Source organism: Camelus dromedarius, chromosome 2, assembly GCF_036321535.1.
Source record: "Camelus dromedarius isolate mCamDro1 chromosome 2, mCamDro1.pat, whole genome shotgun sequence".
Taxonomy (NCBI): domain Eukaryota; kingdom Metazoa; phylum Chordata; class Mammalia; order Artiodactyla; family Camelidae; genus Camelus; species Camelus dromedarius.
The window spans coordinates 40051496-40072023 of NC_087437.1; the positions used below are offsets into that span (position 1 = coordinate 40051496).

Here is a 20528-nt window from a genome sequence, read left to right on the forward strand (position 1 = left end):
TTATTCAAGTCAACTCAATTCAATTCATTTATTTGGTCCTTACTATATTTTCCCAGAATATACTGATTACTCCATTTCCCCAGAGGGTATCCCAATTTCCTCTCTTCCCACATGAACCCTCAGAATATTTTACCTGTACTCTCTTAATCACTTCCTACCTGAACGGAGCTAATTACTCCACTGCTAACTAGCTTTTTAGTTTAGTTTTAGTAATCCAAGCCCTGAATGAGGCAGATTGGCCATTCATATACATGAATGGATGATTGAGTAAACAGAGGAATACAATCTGCTAAGGTCGCCAAACATATTTTTTCTCCATCAGTGAGACTGGGAATCATGGGATTTGGTTGAAGAAGAGAGGGAGAGAATAAAATAATGATGATGACAATGATAAGGATGATAACAGCAAATGATATTTATTGTGTTTCCCTAGGACAAGTACCAGCATAAGAACTCTACAAGTATTGATTAATTTACTCCTCACAACTCTGTGTGGTGGATCATGTGTCTGTCCCCATTCTACAGATGGGGATACTGCATGCAGAGACATGAAGTGAGTTTCCCAAGTTCACACAAATAGTATAATAGGTATTTCTGAACACCAGAAGTGTATTTGCTGGGTACTTGTGCATTACAGGGAGTATCTTGCTATATGTCTCCATAATGCAAAGCCTCTTTCTGCCTTTCCAACCTGCATTAGAAAAGGAACTTCTCAGGTAAAATACTCTACAGCTACTTCTTCAGTTCTCATTTGCGAACCCGAACATAAGCTCTGTGAGAGCAAGGACCTTGTCGGTCTTGCTCACAGTACCCCCAGCCTCTAGACCAACAGGTGTGCCACAGATGTTTGCTGGATGAAGGAGTGAAGGAGTCTGTTCTTCGGTGGTGATGGTAGGTCTATCGATGGGACTCTGCACTCAGGTTCCCTCTGAAAGTTTCCTGGTTTACAAGTCCTACAAGGAGAGCTTTTCAAACTTGCATAATGATGAGAATCTCTTATGGCACTTGACTGAACACCCCTTCTTCCTGGAGATTCTGAGTAAGAGAACTGAGGTGAGGCCCAGGAATCTGTTTTTGTTGACATGTTGCTGTTGTGGTCTGGGACAGATGTTTCAGGTGGTTCTAAGCTTAGGAAACCCTCCCCAAAGGGTACGGCTCTGTCTCCTGGGACACCACTTGCATGGTAGTTACAGATATTTGCAAATTCCCAAAGAGTGACGAACACAATTTCTAGCCACTGCCACCATTTATCCAGAAAACCCATGCATTATGCTGGATTGCAAGACAGAAAGGGGTCTTGCGCTTCTGCCTCAGCTGACTTCTCAACAAGGTTCTGCAGATCTCAATCAGGCCTAGGAAGGCTTCCATTCACACATTTCTTCCCTGACTCCTGCCCTTTCCAAGGGTGCATCAATGTCTGCTGAATGAATGAATGATGGAACGATTTCCAATGGGGGCAAAACAAGCAAGCCAGGCAGTTATAAAGAATGGGAGTGTTGCATCAGCCTCACTTGGGGGTTGCACGTAATAACATATAAAAACAAACAATGACAAACAATTGATACATTAACACATCCTGTTTCTACTGCTTTCCTTCTGATTGAGGAACATTCTTATAACAGCTAACCATCTCAGGCCTCAGAATCATTATTTAACTTTTAAAGAAATATTTTATTTTCCTTAGTTATGATGGGATATATTTAACCTCGGGATCTGAAAGATTAACCTAGCCTTGCAGCTATCATGTTCTTTCTTCCAATTCTTCTTCTCCCCTTTTCCTCCAATCCAATAATCTGCACCCAGAAATCAGTAACGCACATCAATTTGGATGGGATAAAAGGCAAGTATCTAAAGATGCTAAGTGTCGATGATTCTCTTTTAGAGTCTAGAACAAGGCTTCTACACATTGGTGCTATTGAAATTGTGAGCAAGCTAATTCTTTGCTGTGGGGGCCTCCTGTGCATTGGAGACTGTTGAGCAGCATCCCCGGCCTCTACCCACTAGATGCCAATAGGCACCCCACCCCTCAGTTATGACAATCAAAAGTGTCTCCAGATATGCCAGGTGTCCCATGGGGATCACAACTACCCATAGTTGAGAACCAACCACTCAAGTAGAATGATTTTTTTTTTAAACAGTGTATTTTTTAACTGATCGATTGGCCAATATTTGGTCCTATGTACAAGGATACATTAACCCATAAAGTTGCTTAAACAGTAAATAATATTATAAATATAATTTTCAAAGAAACTGTTGGTTCAAAGGGATCTTGACTACCCTTTTAGGTATGAGGTTTAGTGGACACCAGGAAGAAGCTGGAATGGAATTTGACATAGCTGAGATTTTACCCAAAAAAATTCAGTTGAGGAGAGAGCAGGAAAACTAACTAAAATGTCTCACTTTTGGCAAAAACATCCAAAGTGCAATGTACTTTGCCAACATCTTTGCCCTTGGATTTTTTTTTTTTTTAATTTAAAGGTAGTTCAAGGGTAGTTTTAATCTGTATGTTCCTGGTTACTATGATCTAAAAATCATCAAAATGCTCTTTTATAAGAGTGTCTCCTATGCTTTGATGTCCAAGAAGCTGGGGGCCCTTTTTTATGTGCTTATTTTCTTTTGAACCAGGAAATTGTGTTTTGCCAAGAGCAAATGGAACTTGAGCCTCAAAAGATTTGAGTTCTGTTTGAAACGTAGTATCCACAAATTCTCGGCAAGTTTGCAACTTGACAAAATACACGCTCTCACCTTCCCTCAGACCAAATCTCTCTTGGCTCTATTTTAAATCATAGTTAACAAAATCCTAGATGCCTAAGAATTACTCCAGGAGAAAAAAGAGCTACACGACCAAACAGAAATTCTGACAAAAAAAAGAGCTACATGACCAAACAGAAATTCTGACAAAACTCCGTTCCGGGTTGGATTCATGATCAAAATGCTACCCAATGTAAGAGAAGATGAGAGACGTTAGATGGGTAAGAGAGAGAGAAAAGGGAGAGAGAGATAGGCTAAGTGACACGTTCTTTGACTTTCCCCAGGACCAAATCCAGCAAGCAAGATATTACATCAAAGTTAAATTGTTTACATATTGGGTGAACTGTCCGGTTTTTTTTCCTTACCATTGATTTCCACAGTACAAAAATATTATTTCAGTGGCAAGGATGTAAACCTTATTCATAACAGGATTTCAACCACATCCTGAGAACGAAGCATCTCTTCAGATAGTGTGCCCTCATTTATATTGAAAGCATGCTGGTTTTATTTGTCAGTGTTTGTTGAGGGGGTCACAATATCAGGAAGCAGGAGATGGTTCATCAAAGCGTCTCTGCAAGCCCCCACTACTCATCAATTAGACAGTGCCTTGTTTTTAACATCAGGACGGAAATGCATCTCCTATGACCCATTGTTAGAAGCTTCCTTCTGTCTTTAAGTTTTTTGGAAGGAGCACTTAGGACTCGACTTCTTTTTTCCAATAGGTAATTGTCACTAATTAATGCTCCTGTTGTATTCAAGAATGTGGACCTGTGACCCTGAGTAATCTGGGCCTGCATCTCTGGCCTTGGAGCAAGGACACTGTAATCTCCTGACACTACCCACGGGGCCCGGGTCACAGACACAAGGCTTCCCGCTGGGTTCCTGAGCAGGCCTCTGCTTCAAAGCCTGTGAGTTCAGTGGAGCAGCCTGACTTCAAGGACAATGTGGCATCTGGCCAGTGACTGCAGTCTGCGGTGAGGAGAAGGTCTCTTCTCTGAAGGTGTAGAGCATTTTCTGCAGAAGCCAGGGCCTCTAGGTGTATTCATTCCACATCCATCCGCTGGGCTCCTGCTCTGTGCCAGGCTCTCTCCCAGGCACTGAGGGGGAAATGAATAAAGCAGAGTACCTGGTGGCAAGGAACTAAGGTGAAGTTCAGCCCCTCATTAAATATCCTTCTAAGTATAACTAGACAAGTAGGTTTTAGTTTCCTTTTTAGAGCTAATGGGATAGGAAAAGAAAAATGGTGCTTGTAATCTTTTTACTTATAAAAACTGATGAACTCACATATCCATGAATTCAGCTCATTCCTCCATGATTCGTCATTTACTTTCCCTTCTCTTCCCTATCTCTCCTTTCCCTTAATGTCAGTCTCTCTCTCACACACACATACATACACACAAACTAAAGCACAGGAATTTCTGATGAGCATATATTCACAATGGCTTCAGGAAAGGGAGAGAGAGATGTATCTATGTACACACTCCCATAACCCTCAGTGAAAGACTAGATTTTAAGGATGCCCATCCAATAGTCCTCTTTCACTTAAAGAGGGCTTTATGTTTCCTCTAGCAGTAAATCTTCCTCCTAAATCAAGGCCAGGAGCTACTCTTGTGCATAAACACCCTTGGATTAATTTCAAATCAATAAAAGCAATATAAACAAATGCCCAATGTTTAAAAAAGAAAAAGGAAACTCTACACCTCACAATAGATAAACAAAAGGCTTGGTGCTTATTGTATAAAAGAGTCTTCACATTACCCATGTTGGATTCCTTTGGATAACTCTTTCCCATGTTTCTTTTCAAATGTTTATAGCAATTTGATTTCCACAGTTCAAGAGCACATGACTGCTTGAGAAGGACAGGACAAGCATGTATTCACACAGCCCAAAATGATAGAGACCAGTCTGCCAGCTAATAAGCAGTCCGTGTCTCACACTTCTCTTTGGTTTGTACCAATGTTTGCAACCACTTTGGAGAGACAGCCCAGCACAGTGCCTGGGAAGACTCAAGTTGGGCTGCTAAGTTCAAATCTTTCTCCTCCTGTGAATTTGGCAAGTTATCCAACCTCTCTGTGCCTCAATTTTCCTATCTGTAAAATGGGGGTTAATAACCATACATCTCTACAGTTTTCAGAAAGTTTCTGGCCCATAGTGTAAGCACTATACATGTGTTTATAAAAGACATCATCTTGCACAAATATCTGAACTTATCTAAACAAAAGAAAGGCAGGCTAGAGATGTATTAGGAAGAGTTGTGACCTTGGCTTAACTTTCTCAATATGCCTTTTATCACCATGTTCAGGGCTCCCCTAGCCAACTATAAAGTTAACACAACAACCCCTGTCTTATTCATCATAGTGTTCCCCTATTTGGCCCTAGATAGTGCTTATATATAGGAAGCTCATGATAATATGAGCTGGATGAACAAACACATGAGTTTGCTTCTTTATTTCAAGGCTTAATTAAAAGTTATTTCTACTAGCATTTTTATCACAAGTACTATTGAGATTACTAGTATATTAGTGGTAAAATGTTTGCTTCATTAATCTGTTTGGGAAGTGTATAATGAACTCAGTAAGCCTTGTACAGCTTTTACCACTTGCTAAAAATAAGTAAACATCCATAAAATCACCCCCCACACACACAGCCGGACAACTATCCACAGAGATAGACTACTTCATCCCGGTGTGCTCATAATCCAGTTGCTTCTGGAAATCTCAATTTCAGGGAACATAATTTAATAGCTAGGAGACATTCCACTGGCATCTTAAAAGATGAAGTTAGGGTTTGTTTGGTTTTTTTTTTTTTTTTTTTTTGGTTTTTGATTTTTGGTGGTTTTTTTTTTTTCCAATTGCAACTCAAACAACGAATCCTCCAAAGTTGGTTACATTTGCTCTCCAAAAGTGCTGAGTTAAACTTTGTTCTTGAAAGTAAATACAAGCCTTTCTTGGACTAGATACCATCAACTTTAATTATACTTTTCTCACATAAATGTTAATCAAGAACTAAACAGATAATTTCCTTCTGTCACACAGCAATTCCACTGCAATGGAACAAGTGTTATCTTAAGTTTCACAGAGCAATTGTTCAATAATTCCTGTCGGTGGCTCCTTTCCAAATCTTCTAGAATGGCCCGGGCTGCTAGCCCTTGAAGCTGGAGGGGGTTGAGCTAGTGAGAGGGAAATTGCTGTCAGTCAAGAGCTCAGCGTCCTGGTGCACTCGCTAGTTCTCCCCCAGACCAACTCCTGCTCACAAGGCCAACACCCGAAGCATGCTGTTTGATGACAATTACTAAGAAACCTCTAAACCTTGAAAATGTACAAAGGAAGCTTGGTGGCAGCACAGAAAGCTTCATGTCATCCTGGTTCGTTGAATTAAATTATTAGGAAGTTTGGAGAAGATGAGATAGGGAGCTTAGAGAAAGAAATTCATTCCTCGAAGCTAAAAGCAGCACCAACATCAGTCCCTTCGCAAGTTCAAAGAATTCTGCATCAACGCAAGAAAATACTGTTCCAAACTACACTACCCAAACCCTGCTTCAAAAAAAAAGTCATTTACAAAGCTGTCCTTTAGAGTTAGGCCAATTAATATTTTTAGGTAGACTGCCCAAAGAAGGAGGAAAACTCTGATAAGTGTTTTCCCACCAACTTCATCATACAAGATGAAATAAGTGTGTTGAATCTCAGGTGCACAGAGCCTTGAGCCCATCTGGGACACCAATCTGCTTGTGACACTATTCAGTGAATTTCAGAACTGAGAATAGAATAGCCTGAAGTTAATAATCAGTTCTCTATTCTCCAACTCCTTTTGAAGTTTGGGGACCTATGATCCAACAGAAAGTATGGTTGGGTCCCTATTTTATTTACATGTTATTACCCTTCCCCCAATTCTAGCAGCAATCAATCAAACCCAATATATTTTCTGAAGATGTGGGAGTGGCTTTTCCCCCACCTCACAAAAAAGTCCAGAACTTTTCAATTAAAAGACAAAGACAAATAGGGAAAATGTTAACAGAGGCCAAACTATGGGTAATTTTCTATGTATTTCTGTATTTTTTATAATCTTTATGATGAAAATGAATTGTTCACATAATGAGTATATGTATGTTTGTGAGTGTGGATGTGCATGGGGTGAGGTTTATCTTTGTGACCTGACTTCAATGTTTACACAAATCACCTGTGCATCTTGTTAAAAATACAGGTTCTGATTCAGTAGGTGTGGAGTGGGCCTAACAGTCTGCATTTCTAACAGACTCCCAAGTGATGCTCTGTTGCTTGTCCACAGACTACACTTTGAGTAGCAAGAGTGTGGGCTCACTGGATTAAAATCTAAGGTTAATAAACTTGACCCCAAAATTGCAGAGGCAATAATCAAAGACAGAATTCAAGAAAAACTGGAATGGCTTACAGAATATTATTGATATTTCTCTTCTTTGAACAACTTTGTTCTGTAAAGATGAGACTTGTCCGCCCACGCCATGCAGGCCAGAGTGTAGTGGCTAGTGGGAGGAGCAGGACTATGAATGGGACAGATTTCATACACACTCTGGTTCTAGCCTAAAAATGGGCAGCCCACGTGACAGCAAAGGCTAGGCTGACCATTTAGAATCATGCAGAGGGTTTCAAACCCTGAAATGCTGAACCTTGCCTGGCCCTGGAACTCTTCTCAGAACCACTCTCTCCCCTCTCCTGAATGGCTTTTCACACTCTCAGCCTTGCCCCTCGCCCGCCCGTCAGCTCCACTGCACTGGGCTCTTTCCAAACTCTCTCTTCCATAGTGCTCCTAGCTCCACAGCCCCAGGCTTTTCTTCTCTACTTCCTAAATCTTTAATTCCTGATCAGTACCGTCAAAATGAGAAAATGATTTCATGGCTATCATCTCACTTAGTTTTTATAGTACGCCTATGGCAGATTATGAATCCCCTTTTAGAAATGAAGAAATTTCAACACAGAACCAATAAGAGATTTGCCTAAGAAGGTCCCACAAATAGGTGACAAGACCAGTCTGAAACACACACACACACTTCCCAGTATCTTGTTTACTCAACTTGCCCTTCAGGTCTGGGCTAAAGCAACCCTTCCTCAGGTACAGAGTGCAGTGTGGACACTGTGATGAGTTGGGTAACTTCAGATTTCACCTTGAGAGAACCTGAGGGCATTAAGGGCAAGAAAGGAGATTGAAGCAGGCATGGGGAGCCCTCCTCAGGTGTGGCCTGGTCTTAGTACCACACTCACATGCATCATCTCATCATCCAACAGGAAAAGGGAGTCATCGAAGACGTTCGGGCATCAACCAGCATCAGGACGATTGCAGAGCAGGAGTGAGGGGGAGCTAGAAGTAGAGACCAAGGGAGCAAGGAGACCAGACTGTATTTCAAGGCGGCCCATTCACCTTTCAAATAATCTGTCAACTTCTACCAGTCACTACTTCAGTTCACTTTTTCAAAAACAGAACGGATAAAATACAGGGGATAGCACTAGGTCATTAAACAGCAACTAAATAAACTACAGCCTAGCTTATACCCACTGGAATGTAACTGACCTAAAAACATCAGAATAATTCTGGCTTCATCATGTTAATTTTCATTTTGTTTCCCCACTGCATGTGAGACCTATATTAAATTAAATATTTAAATTAAATATTTGCTCAGTGAATATTAGTAATGAAAAATAAATGAGCATTTCTCACAAAAGAGAAGGAACTCTAACACAAACCATACAGTAGGCTCAAGTATTTTAGTCAAAAGCCACTGTCCCCTCAGAGGAAGAAGGGCTGTTTCTTCCACTTAACAGCAGAATTTTCTTAAAGCCGGTAATTTCTCACCAAACAGAAAAAAATAATAATAAAACTAAAATAAAGAAAAAAATCCACTCTCTAGTTAAGAGAATCAGCTCTAAAAGCCAAACCAGATCTGAACCAGCAAGGGCTCCTAGCCTGCAAAATATAGTGGCATTTTCACAGTTAATTTTGCTGCCATTTGTGCCTGAATTTATCGTGGTTTAGAAAAAGTAAATAGCGAGGCGAACGCAGCCCTGGCTCAGGAGTCCACCAGCGGCAGCGCATCCCCAGTCGGGTCGGATATTTAGTGCCTCTGTGCCAAGAAGGCCGAGGAGAGAGCCAGGGGAGGGATTACTGCTCCATGCTGCCCATAAATCACCCAAGCACTTCACACAGTTCCCCATCTCACAAATAAGGCTGGGCTGGCAACGTGTCACCGTGGCACAAAAGGCAGGAGAGACCCGGGTGCCTTTGGCCTGACTGGTCCTTCCCCTCCTGCGGGCTGATGAAACAGGAAGCCCCCCAAGGTTTGCTCTCCCTCGTCTTCCCTCACCTTTCCGCCCTCACTCTGCCTGGGGAGGAGATTGGGCATTAGGGATCTCATGGCTTTAGCCAAGCCGGGTCACCACCAACCCCCAACACCAAAGTCACTTCTCACTTGATACTTAGGCAACACAGCCCTCACCTTTGCTGACTAACCTTCACCCCAGCTAAAGGCAATAAATCAAGGGGACCCTCCAGCCTCAGGTGTCTAGTGGTGACCAAACATCCTGGCAGCCCTGCTCGCCCCTTCCTGCCCAAGAGTTTTCAGAATATGAAAATCTGGGGGTTTTTTAATGTTCATAAAATCGAACTGGCTTTCCCTTTTAAAAACCTGCATAAACATCTAGGGGGTGCTGGTCATCCAAGTACAGAGGATGGGAACTGTTGGACCCAAAGGCTACAGTGAAAAACAGCACCCTGGTGTCCCCCACCGGGGAACCAGCCCTTCATGTCCTAAGACAGTCATCAACACGATTCCTGAAAACAATAGCAGCTTCTTGTTTAAAATGGAACTGCACCTGCTAGAATAACGTGTCAACAAACAATTGCTTTGTTTTTCATATTAGCCATCCAGGCTGAAGCAATGGGACTTCCTGAAGTGAATACTGGAAGACTTATTCTTAGAAGGGGACAGAATTCTCATTTTAACACAAGGCTCAGAGGGCCCAAATGATGGTCATCTTCCTTCCTTCTTTTGTACTCCCCAGTGTTCATCTTACATGGTTTTCAACAGGTTTGTTTCCATTGCAACCCTCTAGCTTCCAACGCCCAGAGCGCCATATTTGGCAAGTGCACTCATTTCTGCTTCCTATCTGTGGACGATGAAGGCCTTTAATTGCTGCTCCACCATTTCAAACAGTTCTCAGAAGATGGCCCCTCCTCTGTTGAAAGAGTTGGGATAAAGCCTGATGAAAAATTCTTTGCCAAAGGTTCAGTCATTGCTAAATCATTCTGCTCTTTCAATTTCGCAGTCTAATTACGACGTCTGCTTCCAGCTTTTCTATTGCCATTTGATGCTGGTCTGTTGATCCAGTTGGGACACTTAAAAGGAGTTATTCTGATAGAATAAGGTGCTTGGTTGTGATTAAGTGTTTTAAGTGATTCGGCCAAGGTTGTCTCCAAGGGCTCAGGAAGTAACCACAGCCAAAACACCCTCGTGGGGGGGAATATGAAAGGTTAAGTACACCCATTATTACCTTTATCAAGGTGCAGCCAGACACCAAGCTCATGGGAGCAGGCAAAGGTTCCAGTCTCCTACACCATAGATCCTGGTGCAGCCAAGGCCAGTGGTAAGTATTTAACAAGGACTTGAGATCTAGCTTTTCTTTTTTCTAGTGTCTTTGTTTTCTCTTCTGTAAAACAGAAGGAGATAGAACACTAAACACAATGACTTGATGCTATCTTGAAAATTAAAAAGTAACATGAAAAAATGTGGCCTAGTATAGGACAAAGGGTTCAGAGCTTAAAGTCTGCAGTCAAAATGCTGTGTGATCTTGGGAAAGTCACCCCACCTCTCTGAGCCTCAAATTCTAAATCACTGAACGGATGCTGTGAGCTAGCTGCTTTCTAAATTCCCTTTCAGCTTAAAAAGCCTAGGATATCTACTCTAGCTAAAGATCCAGCCTTGTAAAGGAGTTAAAATAGATAAAATAGTCCAGCCTATCAGGTAGTATTGAGGAATTTTCATATTAATTTGAAACTTCACTCCATTTCACATTTCCTTACTCCTTAATTGAGGATGTACTTAAGTTCTCAGTACCTTAGTTTCCTAATTGATTGAATGGGCATATTAATAGCATCCACCTCAAAGAACTGTTGTGACAACCAAGTGTATTAACACACATAAGCTCTTAGAACAGTGCTTGGCATGTAAGAGGTACTCCATAAAAGTTAGCCATCAACAGTCACAATAGTAGTAGTTGTTGTAGAATAGCTATGTGATTCATCTGATTGTTTATAAATGTTTTTGAAAAATAAACAGTCTTAGATAGGACTTGTTTACTGTGTCCTCAAATTGCTTATACATAGGTGTCTAGAGTATCTGCAGGGCTCAATCTGCCGTGCCACTGTCGACCACCATTACTTTGGCATTGGCATGTCGGATAAGACTGACAAGAGATGGGACATTGGCCATCAAGTTTAAAAGCTAACAATTTGTGCTCCAAATTTGCACTCCAAACCCTCATACTAAATATTTTGAGCTGTCACACAAATTCCCACAGATTGACCCCTTCCACAAAAAAGGGCCTGCACAGCTTCTGCCAATAGCCAGTACATTCTTAAAAGAAAGGGGTTGGACTAACCTAACTTCCAACCTCTATGTATCTGAGGCCTGGCTTACTTGTGGGCCATATGCCACAAAGAGGTTATCTTCAGACTAAGCAAAAGTAGACAGCTCTGTGATTGATACTGTTTGAGCACCCACCCCAATACATCTCATAAAACATATCAGCTTCCGCCTATGCACAGATTATATCACCGTATTCTGGAGACATTTTTGTCAGAATGAGTAAGTTAGCTAAATACCAGTGGGAGTTAGTTAATCTGATTAAATGACTATTACCTTTCATTTACGGAGCTCCTAGTGTGTGCCTGGCACTGTGCTGGCTCCAGAGTTTCAAAGATAAGATCAAACTCCCATAAAGCCAAGCCTCCTCTTGAGGACTCTCAGACAGTGAAACGGAGTGGTTAAGAGCACAGGCTCTGGGGTCAGGCTGCCGGGTCATTGTCACCAAAAGGAAGAATGGCAGGTAATTCATAAAAAAACCTTTTCACTTCACAGTCTTTTCCCAATTCAGCTCTGCTTCCAGATGGAGATTGTTTACTGAGCCAAACACCAGATGAAAAGAGTAAGTCAGAACTCGTGAAATCCAGAACCCTCCTTTCGCATATATCTGTGGCACAGAGACGCGGGACAGGAGCTTCAGGAAGCCTGGATCGTTGAGATTTGTCAGGTCACAAGGCAGTTTGGACAGGAAGCCCCTTACATGGGATCTTCATTACTAGGTGGCCTGGTCAACATAGTCCTCATTAGCTGCATTCTCAACACCTGGCCATTCTAGAGTGACCCTAGAAAAGCCACATATAAGTCCAGATGACCACTGATGGTTTGTGCAAACAAACAAAAATAATAACTGAAACTGTGTGAGAGTTACAACACCCCACAACTGCCCTTGTTCATATGTTCTAATTCAGTGTGCTTTCTTACTAAATGATAATGCTTCCTAATAGTAGGATTAAGTTTTATTGAAGAATGAGAACTTTCTAAAACTACACGATTTTCATTGAGTGAGCAATTAATTCTAGGAGTTTGATGATTTACATAAAAATCAAATACCAGCAACAACCCAGATTCTCACCCAATAGAAAATACAGATGAATGAACTTTTTGTTGAAATATTTTTTATTGGAGGGTTTGTGGTTTGTATTTTCTAGACACATATACATTGAATTAGGATGATTTGTGGCCATTTACACGTTCATAAAATTTTATTCTCCTCTTCTTATCTCTTTGCCTTTTAAAAAATCATCTAGAAACACAACAAAATAAAACAAAGACACCAATTTTTAGACAGAAAAAATGCTGTGTCTCCTAAAACACAAATGGGCACTGTGCACTCACACGCAATTCCTCTGGCCTTTCCTTTAGTGTAACAAAAAGATTATTCCTTGACATATTTCCCACCTCCTTTCTTTATGCCTCCTTGTTCTTTCCCAAGCTGCTCATTCCAACACTGCCTTTAACTCTGATGACTCTTATTAAACACGACTACTTAATTACCATCAATCTATTATGCTATGTACTTCACCTCCACTGACACATCTGATCCCATTATGTGCCTGACCTTTAACGGTCATCGAATCAAAGTCATTCCGGTCAGTTCAGTCTGGGCCTGACACATGCCCAGGTCACAGAGTTGAAGGCACAGAGGCCGGGCAGACCACGTGACCCTGCCCTTCACTTAACACCTTTGTCAATAGAATTTCACAACTGGGAAACTGCCAGATTTCTGCCTGGCTTGAATAAAATGCCCCTCTTTTTACAGAAAGCTGAAATATATAATTACACACAAGAGGACCGGCACTGGCTTTTATATAATTGGTGCCTCTCCACCAGTCTGACATGCTGCCCTCTTTGATGTTCGTGTAGAAAAGCCTTTGGTTGGAAAGTGAGAAAGGATGAGGCAGCCCTCTGGAAGATGCCAAGCACACCACCTCAGCAGAGAGTCCCTGAAAGACATCCCCACGAAAGGTAACTGAAGGAGAATTGCCTCAGAAACACCACCAGGGGGTGGCCCCTTCCAGGGGAAGGTGAAGCCATGGAAGAGTCTCAGCTCCCAGACTTGGGTGCCACCCTCTGAAAGGAGCAGCTGTTGGGCTGCTCTTCCCCAAGGCCACTGCTGAAAACACCCCCAACCTAATGAGACAGCCACTTGTAAAGGAGCCTCTTTCGGCTGTTGAGGCCTGGTCATTGTTACTCAGCCCTAGGCCTTTCCTGGTGGTAAACATGGCACTGTTTTCCCAGACCCAACATGGGCCCTCCCATGAGGTAGCCAGACACACTGTCTGGTGTGCACAAACATTTCGACTTCTGACTGGACAGCTCACCCTGGCAGTGTCTTCCCCTGGCTTTACTTTACTAATGAGCGTGTGTTTTTACCAGCCCCTCTGGGAAAACAGCCCTGCTTTATGGCAACTTGTCCCTGACAAGGAATTTCCCATCGAGATTGAAATCTCCGACCATCCCCAAAGCTCCCAACCCTTCTGAATTTCAGAGCTCGGGGATGAGGACACTCTTCCTTGAAAAGGACTGGCTTTTCAGGAAGCAAGATTGCGGTTTCTTTCCGGCCTTGATGAACGAAAGCCCACGCAGCGTCACCAATGGCAATCACAAATGTTTGGCGTGTAACAAATTAACAGTGGAGTTATTTCTTAGAAAAGCAATATTTTCACTTAGATCCTCTTTTTAGATTTTTTTATTGAGTTATAGTCAGTTTACAATGTTGTGTCAATTTCTAGTGTAGAGCACAATTTTTCAGTTATACATGAATATATATATATTCATTGTCGCATTCTTTTTCGCTGTGAGCTACCACAAGATCTTGTATATATTTCCCTGTCACTTAGATCTTTTTTCTAATTTCTGGACTCTGTCTTCCAGTTGAGTTCCCATTATCTTATTTTCCTCCTCATACCTCTTCCAAAAAATACTCATCTGAAAGGATGATCTATTAAGCTCCTTCTCACTCTCACACTTTTCCTGGCTAAAGCTATTTTCACAGCAGCTTTCTCTTCTCACCAGGCTCTTAAGTCTCACCTGTTACATACTAGATGTACTTCTCAACCCTCTAATATTAGGTGGTCTCAGGTATGGGGCTGAAGCAAACTCAGTTCCCCGAAAAATCTGAAGTTTCCCTGTGTGAGAAATGGGGACACAAATAATAAATCAGAAGAAAAGACTTCGCTCCCATTACCATCTTTCATCTGAAAGGCTGAAATTCACAGTCTTTCCACAAATCACCTGACTCGCTGTTATATGTCTTCCGAAAGACTCTAGATGTCTTCTAAATTGAAGTTAATTGTTAAGGAAGGACACACTCAGGTGATCTGTCATTAGGCTTAGTAAAAATATTTGGCAATGTGAGCTTCATTTCCATCTGAGAATCTCAAGGCAATTGACAAATGATCAGAGGTTATTCCCATATTGGGAGGGGTAATCTGAAGCCCAGACCGTAAAATAAATACCAACTTCCCATTTCAGACAATTCAAACTGATTAGCAATAAAATTACTCATCCAAAAACTAGCATATTGGGAAAAAAGTAGCATAAGCTGTAATTTGGAATATAACAACCACATATAAATTCTGTTTCCCAAATCTCATTTTATTAATGTTTATGTACATAAGTGATGGTTGCAAAAAGCTAAAATATTCCTAATGTTTTCCTGAGATTTTTTTTTCCCCTTGGGTCAAAATTGGAAATGAGAAGTATCATAAAGAATTCAGATAAGCAAGACACAGGACTGGTATGTTTATAAAACTTGCTGTATCTTCTTGCCTTTGTTGTACAGTTTATCCTGAAACCCAAACCTGAAGACCCATCTCTATTTTAATTGATTCTATTGTATTAGAAAAATTTCCATGTCATTGTGTATATTCAGTATAAGTTTCCCTATGTCTGTATGGCCTAAGCTGACTTTGCCCAATTAAAAAGTTAACAATAATTGAGAGGGGATGGTAAGTGACTATCCTATTACTTTAACATGCATTCACCCTCAAGACAGCTAACGGAGAGTTTGGCAAGTCACAAAGTCTCAGAAACTGTCACGTCTATAGCTATACTGCTCCCTCTCACTCATCAAAAAGGCCTCAATGGGTCCTGTTCGACCCCTGAGCTGAACTGCCCTGCAGTGATACTTCAGAGCTTTGCCCAGTGCCAGCCCTCCACACCAGCCTTCCTCTCCCTCCTGAGAGCAGCAATTTCCAATTTTAAAGGATTAAACAGTCATCCCTTTCCTTTCCACGTGAAACACACCTAATCTCTAGGAACAGGCTTCAGAGTTCCATTTTTTGCCTGATTATCTCAGAAATGTTGGGGACTTCAAAGATTCTGTATGTCTTATTCTCTGTTCCTTAACAATCCAATGTAAATTTTAAGATTGCTTTTCCCTTTTTTTTTTCCCCCTCTTCCATTTTATCCCTGCTTCTCTCATTTCCAGGCTCTCAAACAAGTTGGATTTTTTTTTTCCCTTTCTCAGTTCTTAATACCTCCATAGACATCTTGCCCTTGTGAGTACACAGACATGTGCACACACACACGCACACATCACAAAGCTGTATAAGGGTTATGTGAATGTTCAGTGTGTCACTAAAATTGCTGACATCTATCTGTATTTGTATCACCTTAAAGGAGAACCAATCGATTAACCCTTTTAAGTTCTGTTTAAAACGTGTTACAGCAGTCAAAAAAGTGATGCACAACCTTTTAAACAATGCTAATGCACTCTTGTGAAAGGATGCACTGACAGTTCTATGAGACTGGAGTCTAGTGAAAGCAGGTGTACAGGGCCCCGCAAAAATGGCACTGCAGTGTGAGGTTTGAAAGGAGATGCGAAAGTCATTTCATGTGGTTGGTTTTTGCAGAACCTCTGAGAAATGAGGCAAGAGTGAAAAGCCACCTGCTGCCAAGATACAAGCCCAGCTATTAGCCTTCTCACTATTCACATGGCCACACCTGAAACTGATACGGAGTGACGTTACCTAACAGCTTAATTAATGCTTTTCCACACTGCATTAAATACACATCTGCATGAGCCAAGTATGGGAAAAATACTAGGATGGATCCTGACATAAGTTATAGTTTAATCAAAGATAAAAAGGTTATTTTTAAAGTAAAATTGAAAATGTGGCATTCCTCACACAAGAAAAAAAATTAAGCATTGCAGTTCTCAAAGTTGGAATGTAATATTGGGATCCTACTAATAAAAGATTCAAATGGCACCATTTTAAACTAAACTCTTAGAAGCAAATGAAATAATTAATCATCCTTTTCTGGGCCACACCCACCTCTTTATTTTTTGTTTCTGTATTTTTATTTATTTATTTTTATTTTCTGTATTTTAGACCAGCCTTTGTCCTTTCGAACATTAACTGCTGAGATAGACTAATGGCTTTCTCAAGCACCCTTTACCATAAAGCATTTACAAACAATGGCCATTAGAAAATCAGGAGGAAGGACAGGAATGAATTTACAGTTCTGTAAGGTGGTAGAGAGATTTACACTTCAGATGTGAGCAGTGCTGTGGTCAGAGGGCAGGTGAAGGGGCAGGCCTCCAGGATGTCCTTCAGGATGTCCGCACATAAGCAAAGTCAAGTCAGAAGAGAACTGGAGATGCACCAACTATTTTGCAAGAGCTCAGGAAGTAGCTCTCCAGACCAAACAGCACCCCCAGAGACAACCTTCAACCCTATAACTGGGGTCTCCACCAGGTGCTGCGTCACCTGACACCTGTGGAACCTCAAGGGGCCACCGCTCCATTCCTGGGCCAGGAATCCCAGCTTCCTGGTCCTCAGCTCCAACGGCTGGTTTTACACCTGCTGCGGGGAAAGCCTCAAACATCTTAGCCACATTTGGAAGTAGTTCATTAAAGAGGTTCTAAATGCCTATTTTTTAAATATTTTTAGAACACTCAGGAGTTTTATAGCACAGGAGGGGCCCATAAAAGTAAAGTACTTTGCTAACAGTATATGGGAGGAAATTTTCAAATTAATTTTTAGTGCACATTGTTGCTTCTGAGGATTTTTGTTTAATTTTTATAGTGTTAGAGGTTACACTCATCATTTTATTAAAAGACTCAATTATATTTAACATTTATGGAGCACCTTTCCTTTGCAAGCTACTTGGCTATGGATTCAAGGACCAAAGAGACGTGGTCCTGCATGGGAAGCTCATGGCGTGGTGAGACACAAACAGCTATCCATGGACATTGCGAAGGTACACAGGAGGCAGAGAGGCACTGCACAGGAGGAACCATGCATTCCACGGCACAGTGAGAGTGAAGGGTTTACGCTGAATAGGTTATCCAGTAAGGTTTCAAAGAAGAGGTGGCAAGTCTTCTGCGTCTTAAAGGGTGATTCGGAGTGTTCCAGAAAGGGCTCAGGGGGAGGAGTGTTCCGGGTCCATGCTAGAGATACAGCTCATGCAAGGGCCCAGAGACAGGAAAGCACAGGTGCCCTTGCAGACCAGAAAGTTGGCTGTTGGGCCCTGAGAAGCAGAATCAGAGTGGAGAGATGCACAGCACTCATCAGTGGCCATTTCACTTTGATAAACATCTTACTGGGAGGCAGAGCCTGGCTTATTAGCACACATCTCAAGTGTTACACAGAAACAGACAGGATTACCATGGTGTTTTATTTGCTAAAGAACTCAAAACAGTTAATCCGTCAAGAACGCCATCCCCTCCCCCTCATTGTTTTGCTCCTGCTTGGAACTTCTTTCTTTTTTTGGAAGTTTCTCCAGGTGATTGGAGAAAGAGGAAAAGAATGGGGCAAAAATGCTTTACAAAAATTGTGCTATATTTAAAACATTTACATGTAACAAATATATGCTTTTTGCATGTTAAAAATGTGTATAAATATAAGATTTATATATGTGTTAGAATCATCATGCCGTGCAGACAGAAGGGTTTTGTAATGGTTTAAAGTTTTATAATGGGTTTTGTTCAAGCCTCCATATACTTCTGCTTCAGTGTATATACCCTCACTTGGAGAAAATCTCACAAGATTAAACTTGAGGCCCTTCATGAATGTAAAGCCATGAGTACACCCCAACCCCGTGCCTCCACTCCCACCGATACTCAGTAGTAACACTGAATAGGAAACTGATGACTGACAGCTCTCTCCCCAGCCCAGAGACTCTGCTGTCACAGCAAGCATGTCTCAGTTGAATACGTTCTTTAGGATCAGCCTGGAAGGCCATGTGTGTACAAGAGGGTACATTTAGGTATTGCTTTTGCGGAAAGCCCATCTTCCCTCCCAGGCCTCTCTTGCTGAGATTCCGACCTCATTGCCTCTGGAACTACTGAATGGCTGGGAACTAGCGGAGAGCTTTGCTGCCAGCCACTCCACCTCCAGCACTGCCACTAAGGCCCTTTTCCTGGGCTTTGTTCCCTCTTCAGTTCAGTGCCCAGAGTGGAGTTAACGGGGACACGCTTCACCACCTTGGCCACTGCCGGGTGGTCTGTGCAGCACAGGCTGCCAGATCATCCATCAAAGCAGGGCCTCCCGAGAGCAGCAGAATGCCAGCTCCCACCACCAGCCCACCTCTACCAGCCCTCGGAGGAGGAGACCTTCCCAGGGAGGGTCCCCACCTGCTCCTCCATTGGCTGTCTGGACAGGTCCCAGCACAACTGGCAGATGGAGCGGGGGTGGCTTGTGACACTCTCCGCACAATGAGGAAAGAAACTTGCCTTCTGTCCACAGAAGGCAAAACACACTGCAACTTGCTGTCATGGCCCCCATGCCATTTCAAAGTCATCAGCAACTACTGTGCCCCTGGGGGTGAGGGAGAGCCAAAAGTAGGGACAATGCGATCTCTGCTAAAAACACAAAAAGCTTTGCTTACAGCACAGGTTCAGGGAATTCTGAAGAAACAGGCCCGGGGTCTGCCAGGATTCTGGGAGTGGCAACTCTAGAAAGTTGCCTGGGTTTGTCACATGACCCAGAGGAAGCTGCAGTTTGAGGCATTTTTCTCTTAATCATCACAAGTTATGGGGAAGAAAAACCTTCTGTTCTGGAAAGTCCACCCCCAAATTCACCTGCACACTGCAGATGGACCCCAGGCTTGGACTCAGTGCCCCGGCTTCATACCCAAGCCTTGCCTCTTAAAGATCTTCGCTCGTCCAAACTTCGCTCATCCCGGTCCCTCCTTCACCTGTGTCACACCTCGACAACAGTCAGTCAATGGTTTTCTTCAAGCACTCACTTTTGTCCCTTTAATTCATTTCAAAAGAACAATCTCAAGTGGAAAAACCAGTATCATCTGCTATCTTAGAGGAAATGGCATAGAGAATGAAAACTAAACAATATTATTAAATTCTAGCCAAATTCTGTCACCCAACTGAGCCTCCGACTTTCTGTTGAAATTATCACATGTTAATCTACAGTTGTTCTTGCAGTTGTTGGAAGGACTAAAAGAGGGCTTGAAAGGAAATGACTCTCACTTCTTGATTCAAGGCCATGGAGTCCTCAGCCCATGAACCACCAGAATCACCCTGTTCTCTGTTCTCTGTTCTCTGTTCTCCACACTTCAAGAATCCCCCCACGCCAAGGAGAGGGAAACACAAGGCTGAGTTTGTCTGCTGTTGTTTTGTTTGCCTCTCTCCCACCTCAGGGACAATGACGGCACTTTGACTCTTTCTCTACCATGTACTTAGTACAGATTCCACAAGTTGCTTGAGTGTAGGGACTTGTCTACATCAGCCCTGGGCTTGGAAGGAGTGGGTGCTCAGACATAGCTCACACAAAAGCAAGTAAATGCTGCTGGCTGTTGTCTTTTCTTACTTTCTACTTCCATTTTACTTCCCCAGAAGCATTCCGATGAGGCAATATTCAGAGTAAAGCTACACAGAAGCGTCTTAGAGACAAGATGACAGTCATTCAGTCATTTAGTTCAATGACACTATCCTCCATGCAAAATGGTTCATTCTCTCACCAGCCAGCTAGTATCCACACTCAGGCAATACTTCTGAGAACAAATATATGTATAACTCCATTTCACAGATTTCCCTCCAAGTCCAAAGAGGGAAAGGCAGTTGACCAAGATCACATGCAAGGGGTGACAGATTTAAAACTCCAAACCCTCCAAGCTTAAGCTTTTGAGTCAGACAGTGGAGTTGGCTAGTCACAGCTCTCATATGCAAACACCAGAAAGCAGTTGTATATGCCAATATCACCAT

At 42.2% G+C, this 20528-nt stretch overlaps 1 protein-coding gene across 7 annotated transcripts in view; it reads right to left on the minus strand.

The window, feature by feature from the left end:
- MECOM (MDS1 and EVI1 complex locus) overlaps positions 1-20528 on the minus strand; it is a 528509-nt gene that overhangs the window by 477348 nt on the left and 30633 nt on the right. The gene's annotated exons all lie outside the window — the stretch shown is intronic.